At 36.6% G+C, this 22,133-nt stretch overlaps 1 pseudogene; it reads right to left on the reverse strand.

Annotated features, from left to right (window-relative positions):
- Positions 1 to 2,558: 2,558 nt before the first annotated feature.
- On the reverse strand, positions 2,559 to 10,948 carry LOC119506043 (annotated as a pseudogene).
- Between the last annotated feature and the right edge of the window lie 11,185 nt (positions 10,949 to 22,133).

Consider the following 22,133-nt stretch of genomic DNA (forward strand, 5'->3'; position numbering starts at 1 on the left):
TGGGGACTTGTAGATGATTCATAAGGTGTGTTTCACTCTCAAGTGATAGGTAATTCAAGCCCCTGCAGATGAGTAAGCATTATGTTGGAAATTGTTCCTCAGAGCCTCTCATATTGAGGATTTCTAGCTTTACTCCTGACATGTGCTGGGTGAAGAATCCAGCCTGGCTTCTTTATAATTTGGAGCACTGGGTGAACCAATGGGAGTACTTTATTTCTGAAGATCTCCACTATTGACCTGGCATCACATCAATTGGCTTCCAGTCTCGGGAGTGTATTCAACCTTGGACAGAGCTTTAAGAAAAGTTAGTTTTTTTTCTCAATAAAATATTTGTTTGATGAATGAATCTACAAACAATAGGGAATTAGTTAAATTATGGTAAGCCACAGAATGAATTTATACATAACCAATATAATGACATTATAGAAATAAACTTATTGATGATAAAATGCATTAAGGGGAAAAGGCAAATAATATGATTTCATTAAAAAATGTAGAAGCATAGTAAAATGATCTCATTCTTGTTTAAAAATTTATAAACCTATAAGAAAAGTCTGGAACAACATACATCAATAATTAGCAATGGAAAAGTTTTGGTAATGGATGATGGGGATGGAAGTACAACCCTTGGGTATCTAATTAACACCACCGAATTGTATATTTGAAAAGAAATATTTTAGGTTGTATATAATTTACAGCACACACATGCCCATTAACCCACAGAACTGTACAGCACAAGGTAATCAGGTGTTAAAGTTAGTAGCATAATTATAAAATTGTTTCATGAATTCTAACAAAGTTACCACACTAATGCAAAATATTAATAGGGAAAAATTGCATGAAAGGAGGTGTATGAGAACTCTGTACTTCCTGTGTGATGTTTCTGTAAACTTACAATTACACTAATATTAAATAAATAAATAAATAAATAAATAAATAAATAAATAAATGGTGATAAAATTATAAATTTATTTTTCTTTTGTACTCCCAGTACATGTTTAAACAGCCTGGATAACCATGTGGCAGAGCTTTGCATTCGGTGATTCATACCTGTCCTGGGAGTCCAAGATTCTATTCTTTATCCAGAAGAGTGCTCTGTAACTGTAAAGTATCCACCAAAATAAAACTATTAAATCCAAACAAGTATTCACACGAAAATATGAATAGAGAATCAAGGAACTAGAGAATGTTTCTAACACTAAGTGCTAGATACTGTGTCAAATGCTTTATATACATCATTTTAATTAGTACTCACAGTCTTGTCATCTAGGTATTACTATTGTCTCTGTTTCTTCCTTTTTTGTTTTTTCAGATGAGAAAACAGGTGCAAAGATGTTGTGACCTGCTTGAGGTCACATAGTTGGCTGTTGAACTGAGTCTGTCATCCTTCTAAGCCATGCTCTTAACTAATTAACTAGGAAGGAATCCTAAAGGGCCATTTAACTTAGCTCCTTTATTTTATAAAAGAGGCGATTTTTCATAACATGACACATGTATGCTATTGTATGCTATGTATATTCTTACTTATGTTAAACTCAGTGTACTTAAAGGCAGAATGTGTTCAATTGCTTCATTAACCCATAAGTGGCTAACAGGACCACAAGATTGCTAAACCACATGAATCCAACTCGGTGTTCTACTACAGGTATCACTAGGTCATAGCACTGAACTGTTACAGTAGTAACTTATTTGTAAATCCAGCCTCTAGCCTGGGCTAGCTTCTAATCAAGAAACAACAACTGTCTGACCTCTAGGCTCTAGATATATGATCCTAGTCTATCCTAAAATGTAACTGGTCATGCATAGATGAATTATATCAAACAGTAGAGATCTCCCGAGCCAAGGTACACCAATTTGGTCTGAAATCTAAACAAATTACTTTCCAAAATACAGAACTAGTAAAGAACAGCAATAATAACTTAAATATTTAGGTTAAAGGCGTGCCCATTTTTGTCTTCAAGAAAGTTAATAACAAAAAACAAAAGATGAGTCTTAGATAAGACGATACTATAGCCACCACATTCATTCTTTATTGGTAAAGTGCTATTTATTCTTACTTCTATGAGCCTAATTTTGGAGAGTTCTTTGGATCAGATCAGTATCTGTTTTCTCCCTACAACAAATAACAAGAGTTCCCAGAAAGACACAGTAACAAGAACATAGGAAACATAAGCTTTGTTTACATCATATCCTTTAAGAACAAAGAAAACAAAACTGAAAGCCATATGAGGACATAAAGAACTCAAAAAGAAACGAAGTACGAAATACAAAAAAGAAAAAAGAAAAAAGAAAAAAAAACACAATTGAAGATCATTGACCAGGGATATACATATACACATATGTATATACATACATATACATGTACATATACATATACAAAAACATGTACATTTACATAATAAACTATAAATTTTTTTATTTATCAAAACATTTGTTCATCAAAGAATTCCCCAAATTATTTAGTCTTCTTCATTCTTCAGGAAGTAATCATTCACAGAGCAGAACACCATTTCATATCTTAAGTCCCAGGGTTCTCATACACTCCTTGTGGGCCTCCATTAGTGTCCACAGTGCTCTTCTCCTTTCTCGATGATACATGCATTGCATGCCTTCTTGGTCTCCAGGCAGACGCAGCAGCTTTTCAGTGGCCTCTCCTGTGACTTGGATGGTGCAGGGCTTGTGGCAGCACACTTGGCATTTTCAGCACCAAAAGCAGCTCCTAGCAGAGACATCTTAAATTCTCCCAGCCTTGGCAAATGGTGATTCACCCGCAGTCATTTCCAGGTGTGGCACTCGAAAAGTTGGAGTTTAAGTGCCAATCACTTCTTGGATCATCAGGTCATGTTAGTGAGAAATGAAACATGATTTTGACTGAGGAACTTATTGTGCCAGTTTGTATGTATCATGTCCCCCAAAACTCCATGTTCTTTGATGCAGTCTTGTGGGGGCAGACATATTAGTGTTGATTAGATTGGAACCTTCTGATTAGGTTGTTTCCATGGAGATGTGACCCACCCAACTATAGGTGATGACTTTGATTAGATAATTTCCATGGAGGTGTGGCCCCGTCCATTCCGCATGGGCCTTGATTAGTTCACTGGAGCCCTATAAAAGTTCAGACAGAAGGAGCTCACAGCTAGCTGCAGCTGAGACACACATTTTGAAGATGGCCATTGGAAGCTGACACTGACATTTTGGATAGCACCATTTTGAAACGCAACCTGGGAGCAAGCAGATGCCAGCCACATGCCTTCCCAGCTAACAGAGGTTTTCAGGACTTCAATGGCCATCCTTCAGTGAAGGTACCCTGTGTTGATGCCTTACCTTGGACACTTTATGGCCTTAAGACTGTAACTTTGTAACCAAATAAACCCCCTTTATAAAAGACAATCCATCTTTGGTATTTTGCATTCTGGCAGCATTAGCAAACCAGAACACTCATCTTTAATGATAGCTACATAATTCAAATTGGGACACTTTCATTATCTCTGCTTTTCATAAGGAATTACCTGGGACCCATAATTATCCATGTACCTAAGTTTTAGGACATAAAGTCATCAGGAATATATCTTTAAGGATTAAAAGACAAATCCATTATCTCTAGATGATCATACTCATGTTTTACATGTGGAAAGAAAAATATTGTATTAAAAAATGTCTCTTTTGTTTTTTGATTAATAAGATTAGAAACATTTCTAATTCATGATTTTGGTAGTTTAAATGGCCTGTAGACCAGTCATAAACATATCCATCATTTCCTTGTGTTCATTTGTAATCCTGCTCCTCTCTGTCGAATGGTACCTCTGAGCCAGGCAACCACAATTTCTAGAATTTTATATTAATAGAACTATAGAATACGTGCTTTTAAAATTTGTTTTCTTATGTTCAGCACAACTATGTTGAAATTTATTCATGTGTATCAATAGTTCATTCCTTTTTATCAATCCATAGATTTTCCATTGTATGGCTATGCCTCAATTTATTTATCCATTTATCAATTGAAGGCATTTAGGCTGTTTGCAGTGATTGACTGCTATAAAAAAATATTTTGGTAATTTGATTATAATTTGATTAATTATAATCAAATTATAAACAATTTGATTATAATGTGACTTGGTGTCATTTTCTTCATGCTGCTTGGATTTGGGGCTTATTGAGCTGCCTGAATATGTTAATTTATATTTTTCATCAAATTTGGAAAAATTTTGGCCAGTATTTTTCAAATATTTTTCTGTTACCTTCACTCTCCCCTCTTCTTCAGAGACTCTAATTACTTATATATTAAGTAACCGGAAGTTGTCTCACAACTCACTAATGCTCTGTTAATTTTGTTCCAATTTTTAAGTCTTTACGGGTTTTATTTTGGATATTTTTATTGAGTGTCTTCAAGTTCACTTATCTTTTCTTTACATTGTCTAATCTGCTGTAGCATGAGGTGTATTTTTCATTTCATATACTGTTGTTTCCATTTCTAGCAATTTGATTGGGTCTTTTTTATATCTTCTATGGTTCTATCAGGCTCAACTGTTTCTCTAACTTCTTGAGTGTCAGTAATAGAGCCGTAATGACTGTTTTAATATTCTTGTCTACTGATTTTATCATCTGGGTCATTTCTAGCTCTGTTTCTATTTATTGATTCTTGTTCTTATTATTTGTTGAATTTTCCTGCTTCTTTGAATGTCTGGTATATGTTCCCAATGGGTGGAAGACATTGTGAATTTTATCATGCTGGATGTAGGCTATTTTTGTATCCTCATAAACATTTTTGAGCTTGGTTTGTGACACAGTTAAGTTACTTGGAAACAGTCTAATCCTTTCAAGGTTTTAAGCTTTGTAAGGTGGGACAGACAACCTTAATATAGGGCTAATATAGCCCCTCTACTGAGGCAATATCCTTCTGAGTACTTTCTGCTGTCCTTTGAATTATAGGATTTTTCTCAGGCCTGTGAGAACTCTGGGGATTATTCCCTGTTTTCCTTTTGCCTGGTTTGTTTTCTCAGCCTTAGTTTTTCTCACATGCATGCTCTATTCTGTACTCAATTAGAGACCAGAGGGCAACCCTTGCATATCTCCAGGGCTCCCTCCCTTTGCACCTCTCTCCTTGCCAGTATTCTGCCATATAAACTCTATCCACTTGTCCCTCCCTGGATGCCCAGGTCCATCTCTTCAACTCAGGGAGACTTCCAGGCTTGCCTGGATTCCTCTTTTCTCTGCCAGGAAACTTTCTTCAGGCAGTCAACTTGGGCAATCATTAGGCTATTTGTTTACCCTCTCTGAGAAATTACTGCCTTTCATTGCCTGGTGTGCAGTATAGAAAATCTACTGTTTCTTTTATTTTGTCTATTTTTTTCAGTTGTTTTAGGTGAAAGGATAAATATAGTCCCTGTTTTCTCATCTTTGACAAAATCAGAAGTCTTCCAAGATTCATATATGTATTCATGCTGTTCTATCTCAGAACTGCTGCCACCCATTTTGCTGCCAGGAAAACTAGCACATATAATTTCAGAATAAGTTTCACTGCAAACAAAACAAAATAAAACAAAACAAAACACCTAACAGTAGCTTAAACATAGTTTTTTATCTTTCTTGTATAAAAAAATTTATCTGGAGACAGATAGCTAGTGCTAAAACAGCTGTTCAACAGCATGCTAAAAGATCTAGGCTCTTCTCTTTTTCTGGTTCACTATCTTCAGCATATGTTTTCTTTTTTATGCAAACTCAACACAATATGTTAACCTTTATTAATATTTTGGTAAGCATCCTTTTTATATAATATATACACATGCATATGCATGACATTACATTTTCTAACATAATTTGTACACAGGACAGCTACTCATTTTAATATGTTAATTTAACAGTCACTTTTATTGAATTCTTTTTATTTCTAATGGTTTTTCAATTTGACTTTCTTGAGTTCTCTGGGAATACAATTGCTTCATAAGCAAATAAAGGCAACTGTTGTCTTCTTTCAAATTTTTATACTCTTTTTTTAACTTGTTAGATTTGCATTGGCCAAGATTTTCAGGACAATATTAAATAATAGTGATGATAGTGGATAGTTCTTTTCTTATTTCTGACTTCACTGGAAATACACAACTCATGTTTTAAAATATTTTGCTATAAGTGATTCTATCTTAGGCAATAGTACATATATAGGAAAATGGTGTGCAGAGAATGTTCCTCAATTTGATATTATATTTAAATGAAATATGGAGAGTAGTACAGTCCTGGTTAATTTGGAAATTATTTAATTCACAAATGTGTCTAAGTTATTCCATCTTTATCATATGCACAATAAAAAGGTATACTTACCTTTCTTGCTGACAACCTCTCATATTTTTCCAAAAATGCTTTTATTTCCAGTGTTGGTGAAAAAAAGTAGTCAATCTGCAAAGTCTTTTTTTCTTATGAAGCTTAAATGGAAAGAATTCAATTTCTTGGATTTCCATTTGTCAATTTTCCATAAATCTTCAAAATTCTATATAATAAAGTTTATTTACTCCTTTTTCCAAAGAAACGTATCTGAAGTGTTGTGTTACTTCCAATTCTTTCACTTTTGGTTCCTGGAATTCTGTTTTACTAGTTATAGTTGCCTTCAAGTCATTTTTTTACTTATGATCTGCAGCTTAAAAAATTCCTTTTTGTCAACCATCTTATTGCCATCTGCATCCACTATTTTAAAAGCAATATGAAATCCAGGTGGGATTTAGTGAGGATTGTAAGCAAGAAAAGATACTCAGTGTATGAAATCAGCCCTTTATCACCAAGGTCTTTATAAAAGGTTGATCCACAACGAGCTGTTTGGATTCTGGTCAGTACATCCTCGATATCCCTTTTTGTCAGCTTCCTGAGTGAAATTTAAATTTTACTTGCTCAAACATTACTGAAAAGAAGGAGTCTCTTGGTATTATGCCATATTTTCCTTCCTGTTCCAATGAAGAAAGCTGCAGGAGGCGCTCTTTTTGAAGACACAGTTTCCCTACAGTCCCTCGAGTCAACATTTTTCTGTGCTAGGACCCTGGCGGGGCCCCGAGACACCCCCACTTTCACGCGGCCGCTGTACCGGGCCTCTCTTGCTCCTGCCAGGGTCACTCGGGCCACTGCCGCCGCCGCGGGCCCAAGACCCAGCCAGGCTCCTGTGCTGGCGACCAGCCCACACCGCAGCCTTCCGCCCCTGGCCCTCTGCCCAGCCCCGAGCCTTCAGCAGGTGTTGCAAGATGGTTGCTATAGTTTCAGACCTCACTTTGCATTTCAGGCAGGAAGAAGGTAGAAGAGTCCGAAACCTTCTCTATGTCAGGTTTTACATTATTAATTCAGGAAGAGAAGACATCCACAGGGAATTCCATTCACATCTTAGTGGTGACAACTTGGTTACATGGCCATTCTTTACTGCAATGGAGGCTGGAAAATCATATATTTTAGCTCCCATGACTCTTCATAGAGAGACGCGAGGAAGAAGGGGGTTATGGGTATCTTTTGGATAGGAATTCCTGAGTGTCTACCAGAACTAGAATCCTATATATTCCAGACCTTTATGGATACAAAAGTCTGAATCTGGAACTATGAATAGAGATCTGTGGAAGCCAGATATATACACTTATTTTCCTGTGTTTGATGATATTTTCTTTGTGTGTACACTTGCCAGTTGGTCTTACATAAATCATGACTTGTGAATGAGAGTAAAGGCATATTTACATATTTACATATGTAAAAATTTTGTAAGGAAAGATGGTGGCAACTAAACTTTTTCCAATGTGCACTATGCATATTTTTAATGAAAAATGATATGTATTTGCAAAAAATTCTCAGGCACCAAACCAACTGGCTTTCTGGAAGACTGTCTTCTATTTATTTTTCCCTTCCTGATTCCCTCAAAGCTCACAGTATTAAAACATTCCAGGAGTGCATCAAGATGAGAAGAAAGATGAGCAAATTATTGTGTGGACTGTTTCTGCCTTCATCATTGTTTGCATGGCCTCTCCAGAGTCTTCCCACTACCAGTGCAGACTGCCCACTGTCACTCACCAGCAAAGCTCACACCACATAATTCATCAGTTCCTACTTTGAGTTTTTGCTCAGATTATCTTTTTTTTTTTTGGTAATGGCTTTATTACAATATAATTTACATATTATACAATTTCCCGATTTAAATGCACAATTCAGTGGTTTTTGGCTTAAATAAAAGAAAAATAAAGATCATGAAATTAGTAACTTTAGGATATAAAATATAAATTCAAGTAAAGAATGTATCTATCACATTATTGTTCTAACTTTTAGGTTTAACTCCATGTTGAATTGTTCCTTATTTTATTGAATTCAGAAGAGCTCAACATTAGTCATTCTTCAACTCTTCAGACTTTTGTGCCTATCACACAGACAGAAATACACATGTGCATATGTGTGTACACACATCTATGAATATGTGCATATGATTTTTCATACTATTTTCTTTGTTTTAAAAATTCCAATGTAATGATACATAGTAAAAATTGCCTTTAGGTTGTGTGATTAAATAGGTGATTTGGACTGCTGAGTGAGATCTTAAGGAATAGGATTTAAGCATAATTCATAATGTATAAATTGCCCTCTAGGGACAAGGCTTTTGCTGTGCTGTTTGAGAATCCTTAATGTGAGGTGAGAACTGCATTGCTTGAAGATAATGTAGGAGTTTGAGAGATGATGTAGTGGGATGGGAAAATTTAGTGATTGAAGAAGGACTTTGGTGAGAAAATAAATGTCTATTTGGGATTTCATTTTATTTAAACAATTATTATGGAAAATTTCCAACAGAAAAGTAGACAGAATTATATAATTAATCCTCATATATGCTTCCACCACCAGTTTCAACAATTATCAAGTCATGGCCCATCTTCTTTCCTCTATACTCCCTCTATTTCCCCAACCATGGATTATTTTGAAACAAATCCCAGATATCATATGATTCCATTCACAAATATTTTAGAATGTTTCTTGAAAAAGTAACCAGAATACCATTATTAAACCATCACCTATCCAGAGTTCAATTTCCCCATAGTATTTTTATATATTTTAGAATCTATTTGTTTATATAAGGACCCAATTATGGTCCATGCGTTGCAATTGGTTGATATGTCTCAAGTCTTTTAATCTTTAGGTTTTAATTGGGATTTTATTTATTTGATTTCCATGCAAACAGTGATGTAAATCCTCTCCCATATGTCAGCTAAATAGTCAATGAAACAGTCAAGGTTTATTGTACTGTTTGGAACATATTTGCTTTGGGGGGGATTGAGACAAATGTTAAGTCTGGTTTTGAGGTTAAAATAAAGTAAAATCTACTGAAGCCTGTTGTGACTTAGAAACACATAGAGAATATCAGAATAATTAAATTATCATTTATTTAGAAAACTTTGGTATAATACAAACAAAAATATTAAGGAAAAGAAGAGAAAAATGAGTTTAAAGACATAATTACTATATGATTTAGCTGTAAGTATTTGCCTTATGAAGACCAACTTATACAGTCTAAGAAGTAATATCTTTAAAAGCATGTGTGTGTATGTGTGTATATGTATACTTTATTTGCTTTATAAATTGGCAAAGTATCTCATTCACAAGTTATGGTATCTAGACAGTTTTGTGGTTTTGGAGTCGAAACTTAAATATTTCCTTTGCCTGTCAAGAAATGCCATTTTTAAAGTTTATTAAATGAGAACCATATGCACATCCAAATGTAGACAATTTTATTTAAGTATTGAATTAGCAATTCTCATGAGGGCCATTTGGTCTCAATTGGTACCAACTGTGTGGTTGAGTACAGCTTTCCCCACTGCAGGAGGATCATCAAACTTATCTGAACATCTTTCTAATCCCTGGGAAATATCCCTCTTTCCATTGTTATGGTGATGGAGCAGTACGTATGAATGAGAGACTCCTAAAACTGGAGGGGACCTTAGATGTCCTACAGTGTAACCTCTTTCCTACTGTAGACTCCCCTGTCTCCACCCCCTGCTCCCCATTCTTAGCACTACCTGGCCTCTGATGGAAAACTTCCAGGGACAGAGACCTCAATTTCTTCACATAGGCAGCCTATTCTCTTTTAACACAACTCAGTTTATTAAAAAGTCCGTCTTACAACCCAATTTCTTTGGTTTTGGAAATCCTATCTCTGGCTACAGTTCTGTTCTTTGTAGTAGGAAATTTTATTCCCTGTTCCATATGGCAGTACTTCAGATATTTTAAAAGATGTCCAGAACCATTCTACACCTCCAGATTTTCTACATTTTAGGAAGAAGTCTCTAAATGACCTCTGTTTTTTAAAGACATGTTTATTCAGTGTCATGGTCAGACTATTACATTTAGCAGTCAACAGCATGGGTGCCAAAAAAAAAAAAAAAAAATCTACATTAAAACCCTCTGTTGGAATGCTTTCCATTTTTCACAGAACAGAGAGTAATATAACCTGTTATTCAATTTGTCACAAATACAGTTCTTGTGTGTTTTTTCCCCCATACACATAAGTATTGTCTAAATATGTCTTCTTTGTAGCAGTTAGGCTCTGCAACCACTGTGCATGGCTGAGTTCACAAATCTGTTGTAACCTGTAGCTTCCCTGTCACTTCTCTGACTCTCCTCTCCAGCTAAGATTTGTTTCCTGGCAGTAATTAAAACCTTCTGCCACAGTTGTAGCTACTGCTGCTGTTGGAACTGTCATAGCTTCCTTGATTTCATGGTTTGGCAAAGTATTGGCCTCTACAACCACAAGGGCCAGAAATTCTGCCTTCAGAGTCTCCTCCTTTCATGGGTCCAACATGTGGAGACTGGTTGTTGTAACTGACAAAATCACTGTAGCCTCCACCACCTCCAAAATTGCTTCTATCATTACCAAATCCATTATAGCTATCCCCACTGCCACCATATCCACCACCACCTTGGCTACCACCATGACCACTGAAGTTTCCTCCATGACCAAAAGTTGTTATTCCCATAAAAAACACCTCCATGACCACCACTGAAGTTTCCAGAACCACTTTGACATCTTTGATGGGATGAAGCACTGGCCAACACTCACTCAAGGCTTTCCTTACTTCACAGTTGTGGCCATTCACAGTACAGTTACAAAAGCAGAAGCCTATCTTCTTGCCACTGCCTCAGTCAGTCATGATTTCCATCATTTCAATTTTCCCAAACTGCTCAAAATAATCTCTTAGGTGATGCTCTTCAGTGTCTCCTTTAATGCCACCAACAAAGATCTTTTTCACAGCTAAGTGGGCAGCTGGTCTTTAAGAGTCTTCTCTTGGGGCAATCTCTTTGGTTCCACAACTCTTCCATCCACCTGTGTGGTCCTGCATTCATGGCTGTGCCCATTTCCTCCACTGTGGTATATATGACAAACCCAAAGCCCCTGGAGGACTTGTGTTTGGATTTCTCATTACCACACAGTGTGTGACTGTGCCCCATTTCTCTTCAGACTCTCATTGGTTGTTTCAAAGCTTAACCCTCCAATAAGAGCTTCTGTAACTGTTCAGGCTCTTTAGGAGATCTTAGACATGAAAGAAGGGGAGGAAAGACTTTAATGATGCTTTCTCAGCAGCCTCCATAGGAAGAAAGTCTCTAAATGATCTCTTTTTTTAAAAAAATTAAATTCAGTTTTATTGAAATATATTCACATACCATACAGTTATCCATGGTATACAATCAACTGTTCACAGTACGATCATATAGTTATGCGTTCATTACCACAATCTATTTCTGAACATTTTCCTTACATCAGAAAGAATCAGAATAAGAATAAAAAATGAAAGTAAAAAAGAACACCCAAACCATCCCATCCCATCCCACCCTATTTTTCATTTAGTTTTTGTCCCCATTTTTCTACTCATCCGTCCATACACTAGATAAAGGGAGTATGATCCACAGGGTTTTTACAATCACACTGTCACCCTTTGTAATCTACATTATTATACAATTGTCTTCAGGAGTCCAGACTACTGGATTGGAATTTGATAGTTTCAGGTATTTACTTCTAGCTATACCAGTACGTTAAAACCTAAGAGGTGTTATCTATATAGTGCATAAGAATGTCCACCAGAGTGACCTCTCAACTTCATTTGAATTTCTCAGCCACTGAAACTATTTCGTCTCATTTTGCATCCCCTTTTTGGTCAAGAAGATAGTCTTAATCCCATGATGCTGGGTCCAGATTCATCCCTGGGAGTCATATCCTGTGTTGCCAGGGAGATTTACACCCCTGGGAGTTGGGACCCACATAGTGGGGAGGGCAGTGAGTTCACCTGCCGAAGTGGCTCAGTTAGAGAGAGAGAGAGGGCCACATCTGAGCAACAAAGAGGTACTCAGGGGGAGATTCTTAGGCACAATTATATGCAAGTTTAGCCTCTCCTCTAAATGATCTCTTAATGGTTCCTCCAGTATCGTGGTCTCTGGCCTCTTATTATCTTTCTCACTTTCTTCTGAATGCTTTCTAGTGTTTAAAAGTCCCTCTATCTTGTCAGTAACTGATCACAATATTCCATACTGATGTGAGCACTGAATTTCTCTTATTTCAGCCTAAGATTACAAGTTTTTTCATACCTCTATCACACTGATTTCTGTAGACAAATAAGCTCACAGATCTTTTCTCTTAAATTGCTGACAAACCAGATTATCCATAAATTATATTGGAACAAAGGAGGTTTAAATCCAATTCAAATACTTGTATATTCCTCTGCAAATTTAGTCCTTTGTTGTAGCTTAACATTCTAGTGTATTTTGTTTGTTTTGTCCTCTAGCTTATTGATTATACCTCCTATTTTTAGATTTTAAAATTGAATATATCTAACTTAAAATCTAATCAGGAAATTTTACTTGTTTATTCATTTCTCTACCCATAATTCTTGGAAGAGTGCAATGCATAACTAAGTGCTCAATAAATACTGTTGGATGAATAAATTAAGAAACTAAACATTTTTTTTGAATAATTTAGAGGCTATAACTTGGGCAGTCTCAGCAATAAGAATGTTTAGGGATTGATAATACTGGACCAACCAGGAGGGAAAGAATATCAGGGGACAAGAGACAAGTTTATTGAGATGAAGGATAAATATTTTGAGGGGGACTAAGAAAATAAACTTATACTTAGGTGAGCAGAGGACCTGATTTAGGAATTCCACATGGCAGGCAAATAATGAACAAACAAATCATAGCTATGGATGATATGTGGAGATCATCATCAATAGTTAGGAGGGAGACAGCAAAGGGACCAGGGACTGCCTTGGAAAGGAGCACATGCAGGAGTTGGGTGACCTCCTAAAACTTCAGCCTGATGGACAAGACTCAGGTTCTAGAAGGAAATAAGACAGGATAAAAATTAGTGGACAAATTCTTAGGGTCACACAGGCTTACAGACAGACCATTGAAATTTGTGTGGGAAAGGGGATGAGACCAGCACTGGGACTTGAAGATGACTACCCAGGTACTCAAGACTTGTTTCTGGCTTGTTAAATCCTAGGCTTTGAAAAGACCTGTAGGGATAGTCAGCAAATAATTTTGTCCCTCAGGAGTTGTAATTAGGGCCCTGTGTGTCAGGGATTAGCACTAGAATTCTCACTTAATTCCAAGCTCCTACATGATGGAAGAAGGTTTTTGATGTATATTCTACTTCTGTCAAGATTGGCTCAGGAAGGGCACTGGCTTGAGCTTGCATATAGGAAGAATTTGGAGAGTCAGCTTCTAGAGATTGGACATACAGGGGCAAGGAAAATCAAGCAGGAATTGAAACTTGAAACTGGATCCCAGTTTATTCCTTCCATATTGAAATTGATGAGCCTGCTTGTGCCGGTTTGTATGTATTATGTCCCCTAAAACGCCATGTTCTTTGATGCAATCTTTTGGGGCAGATGTATTTAGTCTTGATTAGGTTGGAACCTTTGGATTGGGTTGTTTTCATGGACATGTGACCCACCCAGTTGTAGTTGATAACTATGATTGGATTATTTCCATGGAGGTGTGGCCCCATCCATTCAGCGTGGGTCTTAATTAAATCACTGAGCCCTATAAAATCTCAGACAGAAGGAGCCCAGTGCCACAGCCAAGACAGACGTTTTGGAGACGGTCATTGAAAGTAAAGTTTTGTTAGTCCAGAGTGGCCTGGGAGAAACTAAGAAAACACCCCCAGATGCCTGGAGAGAAATGTCCTGAGGGAAAGCCATTTTGAAACCAGAACTCCAGAGCAGATGCCAGTCACATGCCTTCCCAGTTAACAGAGGTTTTCTGGATGCCATCGGCCATCCTTCAGTGAAGGTACCCTATTGTTGATGACTTACATTGGACAGTTTATGGCCTTAAGACTGTAAATGTGTAATGAAATAAACCCTCTTTATAAAAGCCAATCCATTTCTGATGTTTTGCAAAATGGCAGCATTAGCAAACCAGAACACAGCTATTTGAAGATTGCTATTCAATGTCAATAAATTTTTCTTCCTGTATGTATCTATCAGATAGTTTTCTCTTTTGACTATACTGTTGTGAGAGTTTTTGTCAAGTGCTCAGTTGAAATAAAAACCTATTCTGTTTATGAAACACTTAATGAGTAAGAACTTTATCAACATAGGATACAAGAGGTCTTCAAAGAGATGTTCATATTCTCAGCCATTGTAGGATTCTTTGGCAGGAGCTTATTATTTATACAGTTACTAATCCTATCTAAAATTTTTTGGGGACATTTAAGTTTTTAGAATCCACTCCCTCTCCCACCTTTGGAAAATTAGGACATTTTTCTCTCAGTATTGTTAGTTTGTTTTGTTTTGCACCTCTCTCATTCCTAAGACTTTCTTACATTTTGAGGGTGATTCCATGACTGTATCTGAAATTTCTTTCAGTACACTGAAATGTAATTTATGTCAGATTGAAATATTGAACTCCATTAATATGGCTAGGTGCTTGCTTATCATTCTCATTTGCCTTCCTTAATTTTGATTCTTTTAGCTTTTTCTTCATAAACGCTTCTCATTCATGGGGAAATTGGAAACCATTAATGGTGGGGTCATCCTGATTTATCCCTGCTATCTGTCACCTTCTTCCAGCAGCTGGCTCACTTTTTTTTTTTTTAATTCAGTTTTATTGAGATATGTTCACATGCCATCCAGTCATCCATGGTATACAATCAACTGTTCACAGTACCATCCTATAGTTGTGCTTTCATCACCCCAATCTATTTTTGAACATTTTCCTTACACCAGAAAGAATCAGAATAAGAATAAAACATAAAAATAAAAAAAGAACACCCAAATCACTACCCCATCCCACCCTATTTTTCATTTAGTTTTTGTCCCCATTTTTCTACTCATCCATCCATACACTGGATAAAGGGAGTGCGATCCACAGGGTTTTCACAATCACACTTTCACCCCTTGTGAGCTCCATTGTTATACAATCATCTTCAAGAGTCAAGGCTACTGGAATGGAGTTTGGTAGTTTCAGGTATTTACTTCTAGCTGTTCCAACATATTAAAATCTAAAAAGTGTGTAAGAATGTCCACCAGAGTGACCTCTCAACTCCATTTGAATCTCTCAGCCACTGAAGCTTTATTTCATTTCGCATCCCCATTTTGGTCAAGAAGATGTTCTCAATCTCATGATGCCAGGTCCAGATTCATCCCTGGGAGTCATATCCTGCATTGCCAGGGTGATTTACACCCCTGGGAGTCAGGTCACACATAGCGGGGAGGGCAGTGAGATCACCCCCCAAGGTGGCTTAGTTAGAGAGAGAGGGTCACGTCTGAGCAACAAAGAGGCACTCAGGGGGAGGCTCTTAGGCACAATTATAAGCAGATTTAGCCTCTCCTTGCAGCAACAAGCTTCATAGGGGCCAGCCCCAAGACAGAGGGCTCAGCACATCAAGCCATCAGTTCCCAATGTTTGTGAGAACATCAGCAACAATCCAGGTGAGGAAGTCCAACACCTCTTCATTCTCCCCCAGCTCTTCAGGGGGGGGCCCTGAACATATATTTTTATTCTCCACCTGAATTACTTTAGGAAGTGTTGCTATTTCATTCTAATCTATACAGACCTACCATAGCTCCCTTCCTATTCAAAGTTCCATGTAATTGTAGTATTTGAACAAACTGACTGTAGAAGTTATATTGTTTAGAAAATATAGATCCTACACCAAATAAACATCTCTTCCCTTGGTCTCACATGGAAGTTGAAGTTTGAACATAGTCAGTTTCAACCTTTACCCTTTGGCCCTGTTTGCTCTAGTCTTACCCAGATCTGCTTTATTCATATCTCTAATTGAAGTCTAGGCTCTATTTCAGCTTTTTTTTTTTTTTTAACAGTTGCTGTATGCATTAATACTGATATTCATATCTGCTGAGCTGTAGCTCTGAGTTTCAGGTGTAACACAGATAACCAATGTTCCAGAGACCAATCAGGTTACACATTAAGGGATCAACACCTCAGAGTTTGGAGATAGCCATTGAAATTCAGGAATAGATTTGACTGCTGTAAGAGTTACAATCTAGGGACCACTACAATAATCATTTCCCTGTTAGGCTGTGCTCTAAGATTCAATTCTGAGATTAAACATTGTAGTTAGGCTGTGCTCTAAGATTCAGTTCTGAGTTTACACATTGTAGTTAGTGGTGAGGCATTATAGAGTTTGCCTTGGTTTCTGGCGTACTTCACTCAACATGCTGTCTACAGGATCCATTCACCTCATTGCATGTCTCACAATTTCACTCCTCGTAGTTGCTCAATATTCCATTATATGCATACACCACAGTTCACCATTCTGTTCCTCAGTCAGTGCACCCTTAGGCCATCTCCACCCATTGCAAATCATGAATACTGCCTCCATAAAAATCAGTGTGCAAGTGTCCATTCATGTTTCTGCTCTCGGCTCTTCCAAATACATACCCCATAATGAGGTTGTAGGACCTTATGGCCCCACATACTTCGCTTCTTGTGGAGCCACCACGGTGACCTCCAGAAAGGCTACACCATTCTGCCTCCTCATCAACAGTAAATAGGTACATCCCTCTCTCCACATTTTCTCCAGCACTTTTACCTCTATTTATATTTTTTTCCTACAATCTTATAGAGATATGTTCACATAACATATAGCCATCCACAGTGTATAATCAGTTGTTCATGGCATCATCACATAGTTGTACATTTATTACCACAGTCAGCACTTGAACATAGTGATTATTATGAAAAAGTGGGTTTTTTTTTGGTGAATAATAAAGATAATAAAAAGAAAAATAAAAATGTCATACAATGCAATATAGTAGTAAGGACAAAAAACAATACCACTACCAAGAATCCCATATCCCTCCCTTATATCACCTTCTCATACACATTTAACTTTGGCATATTGCCTTTGTTACATTTAATGGAAGCATATTGGAATGTTACTGTAGACCATAGACTCCAGTTTGCTTTGATTATGTTTCTTCCCAAATACCAACCCTTTTTCAACACTCTGCATGATTGACATTCATTTGTTCTCCCACATATAAAAACATTTTAATATGTGTACATTTAGCAACAGTCATTGACCACTCCAGTTTTTTGCCAAGTTATACAGTCCCAGTCTTCATCATCTATCTTTACCTCTAGTGTTGTACATTCCCTTATCCCACCTCTTTCAGCTTTACTCACAGACATCTTTGTTCCATGTACTTACAATATTGTGCTACCATAACACCGTATTATGCTATCTATTTCTGGATCTATGCAATCTATCGTGCTGAATACTTTTGTAGTCCTTCAGCATCAAATGCCTGATCTCTGCCCTCTTTCTATCTCCTGGTAGCCTATTTTATAAGCTTTTAACTCTCAAAGTTTGCTCATTAGTGTTATTTCATATTAGTGAGATCTTACAGTATTTGTCCTTTTGTTTCTGGCTAACTTCACTCAACATAATGTCCTCAAGTTTCATCCACTTTATTATATGTTCCATGTCTTTGTTCTGCCTTACAGCTGCATATTATTCTATCATGTGTATATACCACAGTTTGTTTATACACTTGTCTGTTGATGGACATTTGGGCTGCTTCCATCTCTTGGCATTCATGAATAATGCTGCAATAAACATCGGTTTACAAATGTCCGTTTGTGTCTTAGCTTTCAGTTCCTTTTAGTATATACCTAGAAATGGAATAGCTGGGTCATATGGCAAATCTATACTTAGATTCCTGAGGAATCTCCACACTGTCTTCCAGAGTGGTTGCACCATTCTACATTCCCACCAACAATGAATAAGTGTGCCTCTTTCTCCACATCCTCTCCAGCACTTGTCATTTTCTTTTTTTTTTGGATAGTGGCTATTCTGATAGGTGTGAGGTGGTATCTCCTTGTGGTTTTGATTTGTATTTCCCTAATAGCCAGTAAACTTGAGCATTTTTTCATATATTTGAGCCATTTGTATTTCCTCTTTGGAAAAGTGTCTGTTCATGTGTTTTACCCGTTTTTTAACTGGTTTGTTTGTGTTCTGTTGTTGAGTTGTAGGAATGCTTTATATATTCAGGATATTAAACCCTTATCTGATATGTGGTTTCCAAATATTGTCTCTCATTGTGTAGGCTGCCTTTTTACTTTTCTAACAAAGTCCTTTGATGTACAAATGTGTTTGATTTTGAGGAGATCCCATTTGTCTATTTGTTCTTTGGTTGCTCATGCTTTGGGTATAAGGTATAGGAAACCATCTCCTATCACAAGATCTTTAAGATATTGCCCTATGTTTTCTTCCAAGAGCCTTATGATCTTAGCACTTATGTTTAGGTCTTTGATCCAATTGGAGTTAATATTTGTGTAAGGTGTGAGGTAGGAGTCCTTTTTCATTCTTTTGGAAGTGGATATCCAGTTCTCCAAACACTATTTATTGAAGAGGCTGCTCTGTCCCAGTTGATTTGGCTTGACTGCCTTAACAAAGATCAATTGTCCATAGATGTGAGAGTCTATTTCTGAACACTCAGTTTGATGCCAATGGTCTGGTATCTCTGTCCTTATGCCAGTACCATGCTGTTTGGAGCACTGTAGCTTTGTAATATGCTTCAAAGTCAGGTAGTGTGAGACCTCCCACTTCATTCCTCTTTCTCATGATATTTTTGACTATTCAGGGCACCTTGCCCTTCCAAATAAATTTAGTTGTTGGTTTTTCTATTTCTGCAAAGTAAGTTGTTGGGATTTTAATTGATACTGCATTGAATCTATAAATCAGTTTAGGTAGAGTTGACATCTTAATTATATTTAGTCTTCCAATCCATGAACATGGTATGTTCTTCCATTTTTTTAGGTCCTGTTCAATTTCTTTTTGCAGTTTCTTGTAACTTTCTTTGTATAGCTCTTTTGTGGCCTTCTTTAAGTTTATTCCCAAATACTGGATTCTTTTGGTTGCTATTGTAAATGGAATTTTTAAAAAATTTCTTCCTCTTGTTGCACATTACTTGTGTATAAGAACACTACAGATTTTTGCGTGTTGATCTTGTAGCCTAATACTTTGTTGCATTCATTGATTAACTCTAATAGCTTTGCTGTAGATTTTTCTGGATTTCCTACATATAGAATCATGTCATCTGCAAACAGTGAAAGTTTTACTTCTTCCTCTCCAATTTGTATGCCTTTTATTTCTTTTTCTTGCCTGATTGCTCTATCTAAAACTTCCAGCACATGTTGAATATCAGTGATGACAGTGGGCATCCCTGTCTTGTTCCAGATCTTAGAGGGAAAGCTTTCAGTCTCTCCCCAATGAGTATGATGTTAGCTGAGGGTTTTTCATATATTGTCTTTATCATATTGAGAAAATTCCCTTCTATTCCTATTCTTTGAAGTTTTTTCATCAAGAAACGATGTTGAATTTTGTCAAATGTCTTTTCTGCATCGATTGAGATGATCATATCGTTCTTTTGCTTTGATTTATTGATGTGGTTTATTGCATTAATTTATTTTCTTATGTTGAAACAGCCTTGCATACCTGGAATAAACCCCACTTGGTCATGGTGTATAATTCTTTTAATGTGCTGCTGGATTCAATTTGCAAGTATTTTGTTGAGGATTTTTGCATCTATACTCATTAAAGAGATTGTTATATAATTTTCTTTTTTTTTTTTGTAGTATCGTTGTCTGATTTTTGTATTAGGGTGATGTTGGTTTCATAGAATGAGTTGGGTAGTTTTCTCTTCTCTTAATTTTTTTGAACAGTTTGAGCAGGATTGGTATTAATTTTTTCTTGAATGCTTGGTATAATTCTCTTGTGATGCCATCTGGTCCTGGGCTTTTGTTTTTTGGAAGCTTTTGAAGACTGAATCAATCTCTTTTCTTGTGATTGGTTTGTTGAGGGCCTCTATTTATTCTCAGGTCAATATTGGCTGTTTACGCTTTTCTAGGAAGTTGTCCATTTCATGTAAGTTGTCTAGATCATTAGTGTATAGTTGCTCATACTATCTTCTCATTATCCCCTTTATTTCTGCAGGGCCAGTAGTTATGTTTCCTTTCCCATTTCTGATTGCATTTACTTGCATCTGCTCTCCATCTCTCTCTCTCTCTTTTTTTTCTTTGTTAACCTAGCTATGGGACCATCAGTTTTGTTGAATTTCTCGAAGAACCACCTCCTGCTTTTGTTGATTCTCTCTATTGTTTTCATGTTCTCAATTTCATTTATTTCTGCTCTAATCTTTGTTATTTCTTTCCTTCTGTCAGCTTTGCTGTTCTTTCTCTAGTTCCTCCAGGTGAACAGTTAATTTCTCAATTTTTACTCTCTCTTCTCTTTTAGTATAGGCATGTAAGGCAATAAATTTCCCTCTCAACACCACCTTTGCTGCATCCGATAAGTTTTGATATGTTGTGTTTTCATTGTCATTTGCCTTGAGGTATTTACTAATTTCTCTTGTAATTTCTTCCTTTACCCACTGGTTTTTTAAGAGTGTGTTGTTTACTCTCCATACATTTGTGAATTTTTCAATCTTCTGCCTGTTATTTATTTCCAACTTCATTTCATTATGATCTGAGCTAGTGTTTTTTTATAATATCAATATTTTTAAGTTTGTTGAGGCTTGCTTTATGACCCAGCATGTGGTCTATCCTAGAAAGTGTTCCATGAGCACTCAAGAAGAATGTGTATCCTGCTGTTGTGGGGTGTAGTGTTCTATAAATGTCTGCCAAGTCTAGTTCATTCATCATACAATTCAACATCTCTGTTTCTTTGTTCACCTTCTGTATAGATATTCTATTCATTGATGAGGTGGTGTATTAAAGTCTCCAACTGTTATTGTGGAGTTATCTACTTCTCCTTTCAGTGTCCTCAATGTCTGCCTCATGAATTTTGGGGCACTCTGGCTTGGTGCATAAATGTTTATGATTGCTATGTTTTCTTGATGAATTGACCCTTTTATTAATATATAGCGTCCTTCTTTGTCTCTTTTAATTGTTTTACTTTTGAAGTCTACTTTGATATTAATATAACTACTCCCACTTTTTTCTTGTTGCTGTTTGCATGAAATATCTTTTTCCAACCTTTCACTTTCAGCCTATTTTTGTCCTTGTGTCTAAGGTGAGTTTCTTGCAGACAGCATATAGATGGGTCCTGTTTTTTAATCCATTCTGCCTGTGTCTTTTTATTGGGGAGTTTAATCCATTAACATTTAGTGTTATTACTGTAAGGGCAGTACTTTCTTCTATCATTTTGTCTTTTGGGTTTTATACGTCATGTCTTATTTTTTCCTGTCTCTCTTTTTACCCTTCCTGATAATCTTCAATTCTACACTCTTCTCCAAACCTCTTTGTCCTGTCTTTTCCTATCATCCTGTAGCACTTACTTTACTGATTCCTGTAGTGCCAGTCTCGTATTCACAAACTCTCTCATTGTCTGTTTGTCTGAAAATATTTTAATCTCTACCTCATTTTTGAAGGACAGTTTTTCCAGATATAAAATTCTTGTTTGGCAGTTCTTCTCTTTCAGTATATTAAATATATCATACCACTGTCTTCTCACCTCCATAGTTTCTGCAGAGAAATCTTTGCATAGCCTTATCAAGCTTCCCTTGTATGTGATAGATTGATTTTCTGTTGCTGCTTTCAGAATTGTCTCTTTGTCTTTGAAATTGGATAATCTGATTAGTAAGTGTCTTGGAGTACATCTATTGGGGTCTGTT

The sequence above is a fragment of the Choloepus didactylus genome, chromosome 11, assembly GCF_015220235.1.
Source record: "Choloepus didactylus isolate mChoDid1 chromosome 11, mChoDid1.pri, whole genome shotgun sequence".
Classification (NCBI taxonomy): Eukaryota; Metazoa; Chordata; class Mammalia; order Pilosa; family Megalonychidae; genus Choloepus; species Choloepus didactylus.